The sequence below is a fragment of the Taudactylus pleione genome, unplaced genomic scaffold, assembly GCF_031769625.1.
Source record: "Taudactylus pleione unplaced genomic scaffold, aTauple2 ptg000454l, whole genome shotgun sequence".
NCBI lineage: Eukaryota > Metazoa > Chordata > Amphibia > Anura > Myobatrachidae > Taudactylus > Taudactylus pleione.
The window spans coordinates 13,855,254-13,873,939 of record NW_028284856.1 but is presented as its reverse complement, the minus strand read 5'-3'; the positions used below and the strand labels follow the sequence as shown (position 1 = coordinate 13,873,939).

The following is an 18,686-nucleotide window of genomic DNA, read 5'->3' as shown; positions in this document are numbered from 1 at the left end:
CATAATTTCATTTCCTACAAAATACTAACCTATATGCAAAAATTCCCAATGTTTTTCCACACTTCCCTGAGTCAATCCTCTACTCATTGAATAGTACAGCCAAGCTCCTCATAGTAGTTTTAGAAAGTTGCTTTCTGTTCTCTGGAATTATCTGTATAACAATTTTCTGGAGGGAGTAATGTGGGTCCCTAGCATTGTGTAATATGCTGGACAAATTGGGACTACATTATTGGGGACACACTTGGGGTATTATTTGACAGCCAGTTGGGAAGCTGTATAAAATGCTTAAAACATGTATTGTATTATGGTGGATTGTAATACCTGTTGATTAATGAGACTATATTAATCTATATTATATTAAATTTATGGTACAGGTCTGCTCTGATTATTTGTGTAGCCCCACCATTGCGTAGGAAATACGCCATAGCATTCAAAGTCTTGCACAAGTTTCTTGATTTCAGAAGTGAAAGGCCAGTAGGCGATTTAAATTAGCGATTGAACGATTATGACATCGTAATCGTTCATTAATCGTGCATTAATAATGCACTATATTGGAGGAAACGACCAGCGATGCGCGCTCCCACTGGTCGTTTCCGACATCAATCATTGCTTGAACATGCTGGTCAATCTGCCGATAAGGACAGATTGGGCATGTTCAGGGATGAGGGAGAGTGCCTGCACTGAACAACATATCGTTCAGTGTAGCCACTGCAGGGGAAGAGGAACAACTGTACAATTACAATGTTGTAATCGTACTGTCGTTCCACTATCTGCTAGTGGATATGCACCTGAACTTCAAACTGCAAATATTTACAGGTTTTATTAGAATACTGCAGAAAAAGGGATGGGTCATACTGCCTTACATTCATGGCAACGGTTAAAAGAGCAAGACCATGGCTGATATTGCATGATGTATTTTGCCACACGTAATTTGTAATTTTAGTAGTTGTAGATACAGTGGCGTATCTATAATGGGTGCAGTGCACCGCACACCCTGCACCTATATTATTTTAAACTCAACTGTTGAAAAATGGCCGCCATGGCTGGCTGCGAGTTACATTCCAACATACACAAATCAGTTTGATTTGTGTATGTTTCTGAATAGCTAGTGTGTTGTAAGGGTTCATTTTAAAGAAAAAATTGACGTGAGGTCCCCCACTAAAACAGAACCAGCCCCGGACTTTTCATAGCCAGCCCTGGTTATCTAAGTACAGGGGAAAAAATGTGTAGGGTTCCACTGTACTTAGTACAACCAGCACTGGGCTCTGGGAAACAGTACTGGTTCTGGAATTACAGGATAAAAAATGCGTAGGGTCTGGAATTACAGGGGAAAAAAATGCGTAGGGTCCCCCTGTAATTTCCAGAACCAGCACCAGACCCTTTTTAGTGGGGGGCTGATGCCACAGCCTGGGGAGATGGGGACCCGCCCCAATAAAGGGGTCCCCCTCTCCAGGGCACCCCAGGCCTAGGCTGATAGCCCGGGGCTATCCCCGCCACCCCTAGGCGGTCGGTGGCGGGTTGATAGTGTATGTTGTGTGTAAAAAAAAATAGAAGTATCAACATTGTCTTTACAGTCAAACTGCAGGTCCCAGCAAGCCTCCCCAGCATGCTGGTACTTGGAGAACCACAAGTATCAGCATGCAGGACATTAATGGGCCGCTTGTACCTGTAGTTCACCTGTAAAAAAACTTAAAACACACACACCATGAAAGTACAGTTTTATTACATACATACATACACACACACACACATACTCACCCACATTACCTGGAGTGGTCCCCTTGTCCAAAGTAGGCATCCAAGGTCTTCTTAAAACAATAAACCAATACGCAATTTTTTTTCACCTAGATTTAAAACCAGGACTGGCCCTGCAGCCTGGTTCTGGTACCTAAATTATGGGGGAACCCTACTCATTTTGTTCCCCATAATTTTAGGTACCAGGACAGGCTGACAAGTCCGGGGCTGGTTAGGCTTTTGGGGGGACCCCATGTCAAATATTTCAGTAAAATTAATCCTAAAAATAAAAAAAAATAAACAAGCAGTCTGCACATATTTCACTGATATGTGCAGTCTGCTTGTTCGGGAGAGAAATTCAGCCACTGAAATTGGGACTTCAAAATGAACAGAATCGACCAAATACACCATCAATCAAAACGAGCCTGCCAAAACTGGGACCTTAGTAAATTCAAGATTATTTAAGTGAAAAAACGGCCATTTTTGATCGATCCTATCAGAGTTGAAAAACGGGACAAATCGGGACCAAATTGAATCTTAGTAAATTTACCCCCTAGTGTGTAACTTCTTGTGACTTTTTATTTGTCAAAGCTCTCCTTCCTCCTCTTGATTGGGGAGCTAGGAAGAACTGGGATTTCTTTGCTGAATGCAGGTTATTCACAGGAATGTGTCTTGCATTAAATTCAAATGCTACAAGTTGGATGTATGATTATCATTTAACATAGAAGTGTGTTAACATCACAATCTTCCCACATCCGAAACCTCACATGACTAGTGTGCTGTTGTGGGACCCTGTTCCTCGCCGCTATCTAACTACGAGATTATAATTTCTTTCTTGTACTTATTGCCCACTCACATCATATTGCATATGCCATTGTCCCACTTCCACAATTGTAGATGTGGATAGGATAGTCTGTCCGACAAGAAGAATACGCTCATCCTTAGTCTATGTGAACATTTCAATGATATGATCAGGGCCAGATTAAGACTTGTGGGGGCCCTGGGGCAAATAAGTTGTGGGGGCCCCCACCAAGCCACACGTAGCCTACGCCCCTTCCCCACCACACAGAGCCTACCCCCCTCCCTCCACCAATTACTTGCCTTCTGTTAAAAACACACACACACAAATATATAGGAATCTTTGGAGTATGGTACAATCTGATAGTGAGCTGAATCTATCCAATACCAGTATTATGCCCTGTTATCCTTGAGGTCGGAAGTTACATGATATCTTAGTTAAAAAATTATATTACTCTCCCTAATAAGTCTGCATGCAAAACTACGAAAATGGGCTCCATTAGGTGTACTTGCGTAACTTGCCGCTACTTAATAGCGGGTGATAGTTTTTATCATCCTCACTCAGGGAAAATGTACCACATTAGGCATAATCCCTTACTAGTACAGCTTGAGTCTCCCATATCCAAATATTCCGAAATACGGAATATTTTTAGCTTGACTGAGATAGTGAAACCTTTGATTTTTGATGGTTCAAAGTACACAATCTTTGTTTAAGGCACAAAATTATTAAAAATAAAGTATGAAATGACCTATAGACTATGTGTTTAAGGTGTATATGAAACATAAATAAATTTCATGTATGTACACAAACTTTGTTTGAGCCACAAAATTATTGAAAATATTGTATAAAATTACCTTCAGGCTGTGTGTATAAGGTGTATATAACACATAAATGCATCCTGTGTTTAGATTTGGGCCCTATTCCTAAGACATTTCAATATGGTATGCAAATATTCCAAAATACGGAATATTTCGATATCCAAAATATCCCAGGTCCCAAGCATTTTGGATATGGGAGACTCAACCTGTAATTCATCTTTCATAGTGTATCATATTGAATGTCCTTGTGGCCTTTCTTATATTGGGAAGTCCGAATGGTCATTTAAAGAAAGGATGGCTTTACATCGGTCAGCCATTCGTGCTGCCATGAATACCGGTAACAGTGAACAGCCTGTTGCAAGGTATTTCGCTTTGATTCCTCATCCATTGTCTTCTTTATGATATGGGATGATGGATCATGTTCCCCGCTCCATCCGAGGTGGCAATAGGTCACTAAAATTGCTACAATGTGAGACCTGCTGGATCCACTGGTTGGGGACCCTTGCTCCCAAGGAACTTAGGTCATGATTCAGAGGCGCTCGCTATTTGCGAGCACTCGCTCTGAATCAGGGCGGATTTAAAAAAAAATAAATCTATGTGAGGGCACACGGTCAAGTTTACTATTTATAGGGAGTGCCAGACCTTGCTGTTGTTATATATATATATATATATACAGTATATATGCAGCAAACGTATATTTTATATATAACATACACACTAGCACACATATACAGTATACTCACACATGAACGCATTGTTATGGAGGGACGGAGGGAGCTGAATATCTGCAAGTATGGTATGGACTTGATTGTGGCAAGCCAGCTACTCAGGATGCAGGTGGAAATACTGTTGAACCTGCAATGCTGGATATGAATTTGATTGTGGCGGGCCAGCTACTCAGGATGCAGGTGGGAATATTGTTGAACCTACAATGCTGGATATGGACTTGATTGTGGCAGGCCAGCTACTCAGGATGCAGGTGGGAGTTTGTAACAGAACCAGTACTTGATTTGTTTGAACTGACAGGTGAATGCAGGTTGGCGTTTGTAACAGAACCACTAGTTGATGTAGTTGTACTGGCAGGATGAATCCACAGGTACACGCCGGGACTAGACAGAAACCGGAGAAGACACAGAAGGTAAGCTGGAGGGTCTTGGCAAGACACAGGCACAGAGCTGGGATGGACACGGGAACAGGGCAGAATCCAGCAGGACACAGGAGCAAGACTGGCATTGACAGGACACTGAGGACTGAGTCTGGGAGCAAAGGTATACAATGGCAGGATACTGGATACAGGAACAAGGGTTCAGGAGCAAGGAAATGCACAGCATGCAGCGACCACGTGAACATCCACTAGGTGCAGAAATTTAGTAATATCACCAGCAGGCAGGAACTGACTTGAATCCCTAATGAAGGGAGAGGTCTCCTGTGATTGGTACATCAGGCTGAGGTCAGGTAACGAGACTACCAACAGGTGAGTAACTGCACGTAGCAGCCAGAGTCCAGGTAGCTAGTATAACAACTGAGAGCCAATCAGGCAGAGAGCCGCAGAGGCACATGTAACACACATACAAACACACTAACAATTATACATACACAGTATACACACACTAACACATATATACACATTAACACATACATATACACACACTAACACATACACAGTATACACACACTAACACATACTGCATATACAATAACACATATACACACAAACACATACATACATACACACACATATATACACACTAGCACATACATACACATAAAAACAGTACACATACACACTTACATGCAGGAGCTGCTGGTTGCTCATGAAAGCAGCCCCTTTACATAATTAGGCCACTCCCACTCCCCACTTCGGCAGGTGCACTACAGGTGGGGGCCCCTCTGTGTGTGGGGGCTCGAGGACGACCGCTCTTGTCGCCCCCTCCCCTTAACCTGGCCCTGGACATGATTGTCCAACACTCATTTATCCCCTTCTACAGTACTTCATGATTGTATAGATTCCAAACTTGCACAAAATCAAGGCTGAATATAATACAGTGCTCTGATTTCAGTCAAAAACACATTAAAAAAGTGTAGGGGTCTATGTACTAAGCCTTGGATGGAGATAGAGTGCCAACCAACCAGCTCCTAACTGTTATTTTTGAAACACAGCCTGTGACATGGCAGTTAGGAGCTGATTGGCTGATACCTTATCTCCATTCACACTAAAGGATGTGTACCCAGCCTGAGCTCGGTAGAGTCGGGACTCGGCGGGGAACCAGCGTCGGCAAGTGCATACACATTTGCCGATGTGGGGAGGGACGGAGCAACAGCCATGCTGCATTCATCAGGATGGCCCTTGCTAACGACATTCCCCATCAGCCCTGCATATAGGGCCGAAGGAGGATGCCGCTGATGACATGCGGGAGCACTCATTGTCAGGTACACACTAGACGATGTGCCGGATATATCGCTCCGATATGCCGGATCGGACGACATATAGTCTAGTATGTCCCCCCCAGGCCTACCATTTAGTCATGGAAAAGAAACTGGCATGCTTGCATAAACTACCTTAAATAGAATCTAGTCTCTCTAGGGTCTTCTGGTTGCCTTTAAAGAAAGAGAACTTTGGTAGCCAGCAGTGACTAGAAGTATGGCTTCTTTTAGAGAAAAGTTTTGTGATAAAGTATTGACGACTGAACCACCAAAACTAGGTCACACTAACATCCGCAAGTACATCCATTCATCCATTTAATTTCTCTACAACAGCATATACACAAAAGATCTCAAAAAAGTCCCTTCACAAATGGAGAAAATCCACTGTGTCCCTGAGGCACCTCTAGAAGGCTATGTAGAGCGGTTTGGGGTTGCAGATAAAGACAGCATTTAATATGTTTTCTCTAAATAAATTATCTGTGAAATATTCTTATCATAGTTGATAGTTCTTTTGTAAGTAGTATCTGCTAAAGCTATGGCTTTAAAAATCCTTTTACTTTTCAAGTGGCTGAGTTTGAATATTATACTTTGAATATTATAGCTATCTATTTCAATTTAGTTCTCCAAAGAACACTAAGTAATATAGTAATGGAACAACGTGAATATATTTTATTATAAGTAACAATCTCCCAGATGGTTATTTTAAGTGTGCAGAAATATTGTAAATATTACTGGCTAATAGTTTGATGAGACTTGTCTTCCAAGGCTTCATAAATTAGCAGTGCTCATGAATATTGCCTTGCTCTTGAGTACCAAACTATGGTATTCCTAATTAGAAGAAGATGCAACGCTGAACAGAAAATGCCCATGCAAAAATAATTAATTCCTTGACAAAAAAAACTAATAGAATTTAATGCAGTCATTTATCATTGCTGCTTCATATTCCCTATAGAGGGATTGGTACAATTTGTCCTCTATTTCAATTGGCTATTGCAATTATACTAAATACTAAAATCACATATAGACCTGGGTGTAAGCACCTCAGGGTTTAAGCTCTTTCTATGTGCTTTCTTTATCAGCATTCAGATCCACCTTGTCTTGTTCCCATTATCTCACCCTATAGAAAATTGTTATTGGTCTTACTGGAGATCTACAATTACGCTCAGCTCAAAGTCAAGTTCCTTTGCAAAGTCATGGCCAGTATCAGAGCCGTAACTAGACTATTTGGTGCCCTGTGCCAGAAAGAGCATTGGCGCCCCCCTCATTTTTCAAAGGGACATAACGCACCCAGAAAAAGGGGAATGGCTTCATGGGGAAGGGCCAGGGAAGAGATAGGAGAGACCAGGAGATGCTGGGGATGCAATAAGAGGAAGCTACAAGCAAAAATTATAATAAACAGAAATTTGACAGGCTCAAACAGCGCCCCCTGTCCTGTGGTGCCCTGTGCGATGGCACCGGCCGCACTACCCTAGCTACAGCCCTGGTCAGTATGGCTTTGTTGCCAAGAATCTTAGACAAGCTGTTTTAAGTGACGGACATGATTGCAAGACCTCAGGACATACAGGAATATTTAGAACCATCAGCATCTTGTCTTGATTGGTTGGTATAGTGGCAATCCATTAGGTAAGGTTGTAGGAGTGATGTAATATCCTGCACAAAATGTGGCCACATAGATCAGCCATTGGGAACCCCTTATGCCATTGTCCATTCCCATAAGGCCGTGGGCCTACATCTCAGCTTTATTGTTGAATTGCCCTAGTCCGGAGGATTCAACACAATCTGGGTTACAATGATAGATTTAGTAAACTGGTGCATTTGCCTGGTCTCCCCCCTGACATAAAATTGGATGTGCTGCATGGCATCCCCACCAACATCGTGACTGACAGAGGATCTCGGTTCATCGCTCAGTTCTGGAGGTCTATTTGTTCTATGTTGGGGAGTCTTGTGCAATACCTGAGAATCTATGTTTCACATTCACATAGAGACTTTGCAGAATCTTTTCCTTGGGCAGAATTTGCTTACAACAATGCTCAGATTGTGTCATCTGGTTGCTCTCCATTCTACTGTGTATCTGGTTACCACTTTGAAAAGATGACGCTTTTGGATTGAAAGGCAGCCAAGTGTGAAAAATGTTAGTTATTTAAAAAATATCAAAAGGTGGAGTCCTTCCAGTTTTTAGTTACAGTTGCTGTCTTCATTAAGAACCTTCCACTGTTCCTTATCCAAACCAGTGTTCCACTCAACCAAATTTCATGCTAAAGTCTCCCCTGTGTCCATCTTCTGTCCTAGTTAATAACCAGCCTGAATATGAGATTAAAACAAATCTGGATTCAAAGCACGTTTGGGGTCAGGTACAATATTTGCTTTATTGGAAGGGTTTTGGACCTGAGGAGAGGTTGTCGATTTGAACCAGACATTTACACACTGAAGAAAATCCTCCATAAGGAAAATCCACCCAATCCTCAATATTGGGCCCCCTTGACCCCTTCTCAAGGATGGAGGCAATGTTAGAAGTATAGTGTCACACATCTGCAATACAAAGTGGTTATTTGCTTCATGGGATTTGATCCTGGGACTTGTGGTCTTGAGACCAGTGGTTCTGATAATTGAGCTGCAGCAGCTCTTGTTTTGTTTACCTTTTGTTCTCTTAGGGATAAATTTACTAAAACTTGTGTCTAGCCATTTAAACACGCTGGGCAATGCTGGGATTCGCATGAGTTTTTTACAACCAAAATCAAGGATTTACTAAGTTTTCCTGTCTATTTTGATTCAATGGTGATAATGATTGTGTTGTATCATGTCAGTCATATTGGCACAGACTCTGTTAAAATTTAGAAAAATATTGGTGTGGGGTCCCCCTCCCCCCAAAAAAAAGCATAACCAAGCCAGACCTTTGAGCCCATTCTGCTACTGGAAAAATTGAGAAAAACAGCGTGAGGTTCTCCTGTATTTCCAGGAACCAGCACTAGGCTCAACCAGCTGAGGGGTAATGCAATAGCCAGAGGACACATATCATGGATTCCCCTTGTGGAAGCATTATCCAGCACCAAACTGGTCACCCCTGCCCTAGGATTCCTAGGAAAGTGGGTACCCTCCGTAAAAAAGGATCCGCTCTCCAGAGAATACACCAGGGCTGTGGTGAAACCCAAGTAATTTACTGCACCCTTGGTGGTGGCAGTGCAGGGTTAATGGGTAATAAATAGTAAGTCATATTTACAGTAGGATTACAGGTCCCTTCAAGCTGGCCCCGGCATGGCGGCACTTAGACAGAAGTGGCTGGTGGCACCTGTGCCCTCTTTGTAAAGAAAATATATACAAAAAAACTAGACAAACACATCGAATATTTTAACACTTTTATTAAGCATTCATACGCACTCACACTACATACTTACTTACACCATGGCGCTGATCAGTCCTCTTCTCCCAGTAGGCATCCAAGGGGCGCACCTACTGACACAGAAGCACTGTAAGTACATACTGTACTTCCCGGAGAATGACTGACTTGTTCTATTGACTGTTTTTTTCTGGCTTTCTGACCTTGGCTTGTTTCCTGGATATTCTACTGTCTGCTGCCTGCGCTGAACACCACACCATGAACAAACTATTCTAATTGCTGCCTGCCCTGACTCTCTGCCTGTGTCTGGACCTTGCCCTTATGACATGCACTTTACCTCTCTATTTATCCTGTGGTCCAGGCCTATTCTCACCAGTTACTATCAGTACCTACCTGGAGGGTCGAGTCTTTTGAAGTCCAAATCTCTTTTTGAGGGTCCCTGGTGAACACTTGAGCCTTTTTAAATTATGTACCTCTAGGCTAGGTAGTACAACACTGAGCTGACCTCTCTAGAATCACATCACCACTAATGAGATTCATAACTGTCATTTTCCACTATTGTAGAACTCATCACTGCTATGACCAAGGGAAGAGCATAGTGGTCCTCTCAGACACTTGCTACTTTATAAACTTTACAACGAAAGAAAAAAGAATCCCCATATGAGTGCACTGATTCTTGCCATTAATCAACATAAAATATAACCTTTATTAGAAAAATTAATAACCACTTAGTGGTAAGAGTAAAAACACAACAAAATATACATCAAAAACAGATTTAAAAATAGTATGTAAAATACTAATAGGTGCTCAGTCATATGTGCTCTAATTATTGATACTCAATGGTATGCTAAATATGTTGACTATAATCAATATATAAATAAGTAAGCATAAAGCTAGGACCAACAAGCGCTCACAAACAATCAACTAAATGATACTGTATACAATAAATATGCACGTTGCAGTACCCCACATCAATCAATGTAAACCATTGATAAAATTAATAGGATATATAAACGAGAATCAATGGTCATATAAAAACAGAAATGGTATTTTAATAAGTTGTAGACAGATCAGTCCAACTACATGAATTATCTAATTGAATGTAATGGACTAAGCAAAATAAAATGGATTGCGCTGTATCCACATAGATTGGATACATATTATAGTGGTGTATTCCAATCGCTTGGTAAGTGGTTGTAGTAGGCAAAATTTATAGCAGAGTTTTGTAAAATGATAGTGGACCATATACTTGAAAGTTAAAAGGTAAAGTTAATAATGATGTGCAAATCCTGATGCACCATGGATATACCGTGTCCGGTATATTGAGATGGATCAAATAGTTTATAACACAGTACAATGTCAGTCTTGAAAGGCATATGTTGTTAAGATGGTTGGATCTGAGGGGTAGGACTGAAGAAACCCTGGCTCTGCAGTAGCCAAGGCCCGCACAGACTGCTTCACTGCTGTCCGGATCAGCGCTGGAGGTGACCCGGCAGGAGCGCAGCTTGTCAGCCTGTGATAGACGAGCAAGGGACACTCTCCAACACCCGCCCCGGGATGGTAAGCCCGCTGCCGGTGGGTGAGTGCCTAGGCTCGCTATGTCCCCTATAATCAATATATGTTGGTGCCTAATAATAGATATGAATGTAAATAATAATAATAATAAATAAATAGGACACCAAATACTTATATGTCCCTCAATATCGCATTTATATTAGCTACCTGTATAGAGTGCAAAATACATGAGCTGACAAGCTCTCTTATTATACTTAATAGAGTTTAATATACAGATCTCCACCGGACATTGAATATAATAGGTATAATATATACCATGATTGTCCCACAGTATCAGTATATCATATCAGTCCATAGTGTGGAAATACATAGAATGCTGCACGGCTACCTATTATTAAATATCCGGGACTCATATAACGAGTGTGTTATAATAAAGGGCTGCCGCGTGTACTGGCAGCACGAGCGGCTTTACAGCTGGAGCCCGCACTCCCTCTGCCACGTGTACTGGCAGGGTGAGCGGCTAGTCAGCTAGAGCCCTTGTTCTCTCTGCCGCGTTTACTGGCAGGGAAAGCGGCTTGTCAGTGACTTCCCATGGGAAATGCTCCCTGCTAATCACATACAGGACAGGTAGTCCCTAGGGGGGCGGGGGGGGGTTCACACCCTGGGACTGCCAGTCTGGGCTGCGATTAACAGGGAGAGCACTTCCAATAGTCACTCCTCTGCAGTACCGTCAGCCCTACCTGGCTTCTAGGGGCTGCGGCTGATGACAGTATCCAGGGATGTTAGGTTGCCTTCTATGAATAAAGAGACTATAAATTATGCAAACAGTTGTGATATTAGTGCTAGGAAAAGGGTTTCACGATGTCAGTCTGCTGTCGGTTAATGTCTAATTGACCCTGGATATACGCATCAATGGACTTTATAGTGAATACAAGAGGATACAATACTTTTTGGGTGATTGTCGAGATATTCAGTAAAAGGTGTCATTGTTAAAAGGTCATTCATCGGCCATAGTCTCTATTTTTTTATCCAAAATATAGTCAGACCCCATATCATTCCTGTAAATGTGATTCTGACATGTGCACACAATTTATTTCAAGATTTCGAAAGGTGTTTTGTGAAAAATGTGGAAGTAAATATATTGGGGATGATTCTGAGTTGGACACACCTGCAATCGCTTGTCCTGACAGCAGCAACAGCCTACTTACTCTCTTATATGCTAATGCAAGAATCCACCCATGTATGCTGAACATCCATGTGTCTGCATGTGGAATGCTGTCCCGCCCACAGGTTTGCATACAAATCTGAATCAGGCCCTCTGATTTTCTCACTATACATCTCTTCTTTTGGTTAGCTAAACCTCTGCTTTACATTTCACATGCTGTCTCACTGACCTTCAAAATACTACTAGAATATGCTCTTTACACTGCAGTATGTACAGCCAAAATTTTCATTCCTTAGCTAATCATCTCCCTGAATTACTGCAATCTATCCATTCCTGTGTCATATTGTCCTAAATGAAGTGGCCATACCTATCTTTCTGTCTTGCAACTTCATCCACATATGTCACACCCCTCTGCAAATCCCTAAACCGGATTCCTTTAGCCTCCAATCTAATATATCAATTATTCACCCTAATCTATAAGCCATCAACAACACCTATTCATACATCTGAAACTTCATGTTAAAAATATTGTTCTCACACTCTCTAAGACCTATCTCTGACTTCTGCTTCTCAGATACCAACCTCTCACTCCTGCCCTTGTGCTGCTACCCGCCTATTTAATCTACTATAGTCTACCATACTCCCACTTATACTACGTCCACAAGTAAAACCCCATTACTCTTCCAATATAAACTCACTCCTCTTGACCCATCTCTGTTCTTTTCCCACTGCTCCTCACTATTTCTACCATTTGTTTTTGCAGCTGCATATTTTTCGTCTGCTTTAGACGTCCTTGCTTTATGTACAGTACGCTCTGTTTTTCCTGCTGCCTAGCACTGAGCACTGTGACACCTTATGAATGAGTTACAGTTCTAACAATAATTCTAAACTTAACACCAAATTGTTTGGCATTGTTGTACCACAATTTAGACAAAATGAGTAAACAATACAGGAGTATAAAATAAAATACAAGTTAAGATTGTGTGCATAATAAAGCAAGATGTCCATTAGTTTATTGTCAATAAACCATCAATATTAACCCGTAAATGAAACTAAATTGAAATATAGACACTGACACCATAGCTTTGGAAAAAAAAAAGATTACAGCTTTTATTAATTGACCAAATTTGAAGTAACTTAACGAGTGGCCGAGAAGGTGCTACAAATTCTCAGCTCTATACCAAACAGAAATGGGGCATTAATAAGACGCCTGCTTTAAGCACAACTTGCACCATGAAGATTCACCTCCCCTTTTGAGCACAGTCTTGAGTGCCTTTGTAGAGAAATGCCAAGTTCCCCCCACCTACTGTAGGTAAGACAAAGGGCCTGATTCAGACCCACTCGCGAGCGGCTGTCCGCTCGCAAGTGGGTCGATGTTATGCACTGAGCATGCGCACGACGGAGGGAGCTCCGTCGTGCGCATGCGCCAGACGCGACGAGCGAAGGAAAGTCCTTCGCTCGTTGTGTCCGATCAAAGGGGGCGTGCTGTCAATGTTGATTGACAGCACGCCCCCTTTGGTGGGCGTGCCGGGGGCGTGCCTCCCTGACGGGGGCGTTCCCACGGGAACGCCTCCCGTCAGAAGCCGGCCTACTGACATCACTAGTGATGTCAGTGGGAGTGATTTTGGCTCTGATAGAGCCTAAATCACTCCGGAGCTTGCGGTTGAAAACCTCAACCGCAGGCTCCGGCTCGCAATTTCGATGGTCGCGATGGTCTCGACCATCGCGGCCATCACAAAGCACGCTCGTATAGCCTGTGGGTGGTGACCCACAGCTATACGAGCGTCCAGGAGGACGCTCCATGAAAATGGAGCCCGGCCCTCATTCAGAGCGTGCGCTCTGCTCAGAGCGTACGGCTCTGAATGAGGGCCAAAGTCACCACTAAACAATGGGAAAAGTGACCGACAATTACTTCTAGTGCTACGATTGGCCGCTGAGTTGTAGCGTCTTCCAATGAAACCTGGCCCACCACCCAAGACCAGACGATCCAGAAATGACTAAAAATCTTTACTAAACTAACTTAGACCCAAATTATTCAAATTAACTCCATCAGGCCTATAATACCGGGTACTGTCAAGCTTCAAACATGGATGCCTAATGACCAAGCTACCAACCAACAACACAAAATGAGTAACTGCTACATTCATCTTTTACCTAGCTTTTTCCAAAGCCCTGTGGTCTCTTGACAATTTCTAAACCAAGTGAAGAACTAACTCTGACCATACCACCTGGACATTTGCTCTGGCCATACCACCTGCTCTTAATTTTCAAAATGTCTGTGTTCAGTTTTAAAATTAAATCAAGGCTCTTTGACTGACTTAAATCGTTACTACCTGCATGAATGACTAATCAGTCCGGTCTCCCTGATTTACTCACAGACGCTATCAACAAATTATAATAGCCTCCTGGCACTCAGTATGTTTGGCTTGAATATAAATATTCACTTCCAGACATCTCAGGATTAAATGCCTCAATAACTCAAAACTTCTGGAGTGGAGGCCCATTGATTGTTAATTGCATGAACGACACCTAAATTGTCACACCAGGAAATTATATTCCGATTAGACAATTTACCAACCCACAGTTCCATTGCCACGATGATCGGAAATAAAGCAACAAGTTGGTGGTAAAATCCTTGGTGTGCCAAGTGGCTGGCCAAGGTGTCGTACACCATTCCCCATCAAAATAGGTGCTGAAACAGTTCCATTAAAAGTTGCAAAGTTGTGTTATATACTGGGATAAGTGCCCAAATTCTAACCCCCATAAAATTCTATAAAAAATTTTGTCCAAACTTTGATATCATCTTTGATTTCATTAGACAAATCAGTGTGATGATGTGCTTGGAAACCCCCTCTGTCGCCCTTTGATAAAGCTCCCTGATAGGGAGCGAAACGCGTTAGTAGTATAACACTTTCCTGCACAAAGCTGTTGCCACTGTGCGGATATTTGCAAAGAACCTGGCTGGAATATTGCAGATACATCAAAGGACCTGACCATGAGATAGCATGGCTAAAGATTGGAGCCGGGTCCTGCCCCATGCTCCAGAAAGCCAGGTAACAGTGTGCTCCACTGCAGGATTATTCCAACAACACACAGTACATTGTGTAAAGTAGCAGCTGAGCTACTTTTAACTTGGGATGGTTCACACTAAAGTATACAAATTAGCCGCTCCGGAATTGTGGACTGTGAGACTGTTTTTATAGTATTTGCCCCAGGAGCGTTTTCACATCTACACTTTAATGAGGAGACAATCTTTCTTGTGGAGATGACTATATACCAATATAGCCGGATGAAGTCTGGTATTTAGAGGACTCCTTAATTGATTTTTTTTCTCTCAGTGAATATCAAATCTCTCAAGCTTCTATTATGCTTTATTGTGGAAAATCAACAATAGATCTTTTTTATTTTTTCCCCAGTGGCATAAATACTTTACAGGCAAACGAGCTGATGGAAAGGGACCACTCAAATACCCTAAACTGACCTCTGCACCCACCTTACTCAAATTTAAAACCTTAAAACAAAAATGAAGCATCGCCCCATGTGGGATACCGGACCAACTATTTACTTAATTGCATTAAATTAACTTGGGAAAATGGTTTATCTAGGTTCAGATTGAACCTCACCCTGTCCTGCCTGCTCTCCATCTGAACAAGACTTACAATACTTGGCTGGATGTCCTCCTACGCAAATCCAACAGAGTGACAAAATTGACACCCTGTGCTTCTTAAACAATGCAAACCATTGTAGGCAAAACATTTCCTTCATCCGCAGCTGACAAACTATGCCTGCCAGGCAAAGTCTTTCATCATCTGTGGAGCATCCACTGATACCTTCTGCTGCTCTGTGACCTCCAACCATATCTCAACATCCTTAATCCCGAGGGGCATAACTAATGTCCCATCCTGCTTCTTTTTGGACTTCATGAACATCCCATGAATCAAATGCATATTTAATAACATTTCAATGCTAATCAGGTCTAGTCTCAACGCAAAATACTTCTAATACAATCACAACCAATTATTGTAATTAGAAAAGCATCCTCACCTATGTAAACCTCTTTTCATATCATCCCCAAGCAAGAAAAAAATAAAAAATTTCCCTTTCCTAATATTTTCCTTCACACTCTTAAGCAAACCCCTCATGACTGCTGTGTTAGCACAATTAACATATAAGACTGTGATCCACTTCAGCCCTGACAGACTGTCACCACCAGAGCCGGCCCTAGGCATAGGCGTTATAAGCAAATGCCTAGGGGCAACTCAGAATGCTAGGGGCATTCCATCCAGGGCTCAGCTCTGCCTGTCTATCAGTCCCCCCCGCCGCCGCCGCCGCCACCACCACCTGCCGCTAGCCGCTGCTCCCACCTTCCCAGGAGCCGGTGCAGCTACCTAGACACTCCCCCCAACCGCTGCCTTGATCGCAACTCTCCGATCGGGCAGCGCAGTGGATAGCCAGGCCAGTCATGTGACCGGCAGGATCCTAAGCTTCCTCCTAGAGGGAGGAGACGACAGTGGGGAGACTGAGGCTGACTGTAGTCAGGGCTTACAGAGGAAGGGTTGAGAGGTGAGAACCCTTTGTTCCTTCCTGGCTTGGGAAGAGGAGTCAAGATTGATCTTGCAAATTAAAAATATACAATGAAGCTTGTGCTGTTCCATACACAGCATCCACGGGAGCCTCTCCCATCCCTGCTGAGACTCCTTAAGACTCTATCCCCTTTTATCAAGAGAAAGAGATTTGTGTCAGGTATCCTCTACACAGTGTTAAGGGAAAGAAAAAAATCAGATAGACAGAGAGATAGATATGATATGATACATATATATATATATATATATATGTGTGTGTATATATATATATATCTATAGATATATATGTGGATATATATGTGTGTGTCTATATATGTATATATATATATATATATATATATATATAAATTGTCACAGGCTTGGCATTCTAACTCCAAAAGGAACATAGCATGGGTGCCCTCTGCAAAATAACATCAATAGCAGACAGGACGGCAGCGGCACTCGCAAAGAAATAGTCTTTTAAGACCGGGTCATCAGACCACTGTAATTTAATTCAACGTTTCAGTCCTTTCGGACCTTCGTCAGAAATATTACAAATGCATAGAAACAATCTTACCTATATACATAGTCCACCACGAGTGCACGCCCCGCCATCCTCCCGAGACTGAGCCTGACGTCATCACTACGCACCACTCAGCAAGCGCAACGTCCGGCGACAGGCTTACCATGGCAACACTGTACACAAAAGTTCACAGTGAAAACCCTTCACCAGCATATACAAAAAAACATGAATACAGACATACAGAGAAAATATATAAACATCGCATGACTGCCTATTAAAAGTATATGTATCTTAAGTGGTGTGCAAACAATGCAATAGATTTAAATGTACAGACTAATAAAGACAGTATGTAAAAAACCAGAAGACAAAACTAATTAAAACATGCAAGGGATAAAGTCTCATTCAGCCCATATGGCTGTACAGTATTGAGTCGAAAAATCCAGCAGGCTTCAGATTGTAGGAGCAGCGTAGCTCTATCCCCACCCTGCATATTAACAGGAATGTGGTCGATCATTTTATACCGTAGTGCTGACAAATTATGTCGGCACTCTTTAAAATGACGGGCCACCGGCTGATCATGTTCCTTGCCTGAAAGGGCAAGGCGGATAGCTGACCTATGTAACGCCATGCGTTCACAAAATTGACTGGTGGTTTTACCTATATAGAGATGTCCACAAGGGCATCTAATGTAGTAAACCACATATTGGGTTGTGCAGGACAGAATATGTTTAATTTTATATCTATGTCCAGTATGTGGATGTGCAAAACTATCACCTGTCTCAAGGAAGCTACCAGTCGTGCAGCCCAAACATCGGTAATTACCAGGTTTTTTGGTTAAAAAATTAGAAGTGACATTGCTGTCAAAACCTGTAATGTCCGTGTTGACTAACCAATCACGGACATTCTTACCATGTTTGAAACAAGGAAGAATGGATGAATTGCGAAAGAGGGGTAAAGATGTATCGGATTTAATCAGGGGCCAAAACTGACGTGCTTTCCTGATCAAAGTAGTGCTACTAGCGCTAAAACCATTGACTCATACAATCTTATCAGTAATCTTACTGCTAGATTTAGGACCCCCAACAATTTTTCTGGGAACTGCTAAAGCCCTATCTCGTGCTTCTCTCAGTAATTTAATAGGGTACCCTCTAACAACAAATTCATCCATCATCTTTTCAATTTGAGACTTCTTATCCCTGGCATCGCTACAGGTGCGATGCACTCTCAAAAATTTGGAGTAAGGTAAGCCTTTAATGAGATTTCTAGGGTGATGGCTATAAGTAAGTTGTTACGATCAGTAGGTTTTTTGTAGACTGAGGTGAATATTTTGCCATTAGTCACCTGCACTAGTACAACTAAGAAATTGATTTTTTCAGCACTAATATCAAAAGTGAATTTGATATTGTCTGTCAACTCTATTGACCCCAATATCAAATTCACTTTTGATATTAGTGCTGAAAAAATTCATTTCTTAGATGTACTAGTGCAGGTGACTAATGGCAAAATATTCACCTCAGTCTACAAAAAACCTACTGATCGTAACAACTTACTTATAGCCTCGAGTCATCACCCTAGAAATCTCATTAAAGGCTTACCTTACTCCCAATTTTTGAGAGTGCGTCCAGCATAGCATTGACCAAACTTATCTCTATTGCACATACTCTGTAAGCACTAAGATATTCAGACAAAGAGAATACAGTAATGACGTGTCCTAATGTCTGGAGATGAACTCTATTTCAAGGCTCCTTTGTATAGAGTCTGGACATCACTGTTAATTACCCATAATGCATAGCATCTCTACAAATCTTAGAG

At 42.1% G+C, this 18,686-nt stretch overlaps 1 protein-coding gene across 1 annotated transcript in view; it reads left to right on the top strand.

The window, feature by feature from the left end:
• LOC148505457 (uncharacterized) overlaps window positions 1-18,686 on the top strand; it is a 218,204-nt gene that overhangs the window by 154,430 nt on the left and 45,088 nt on the right. The gene's annotated exons all lie outside the window — the stretch shown is intronic.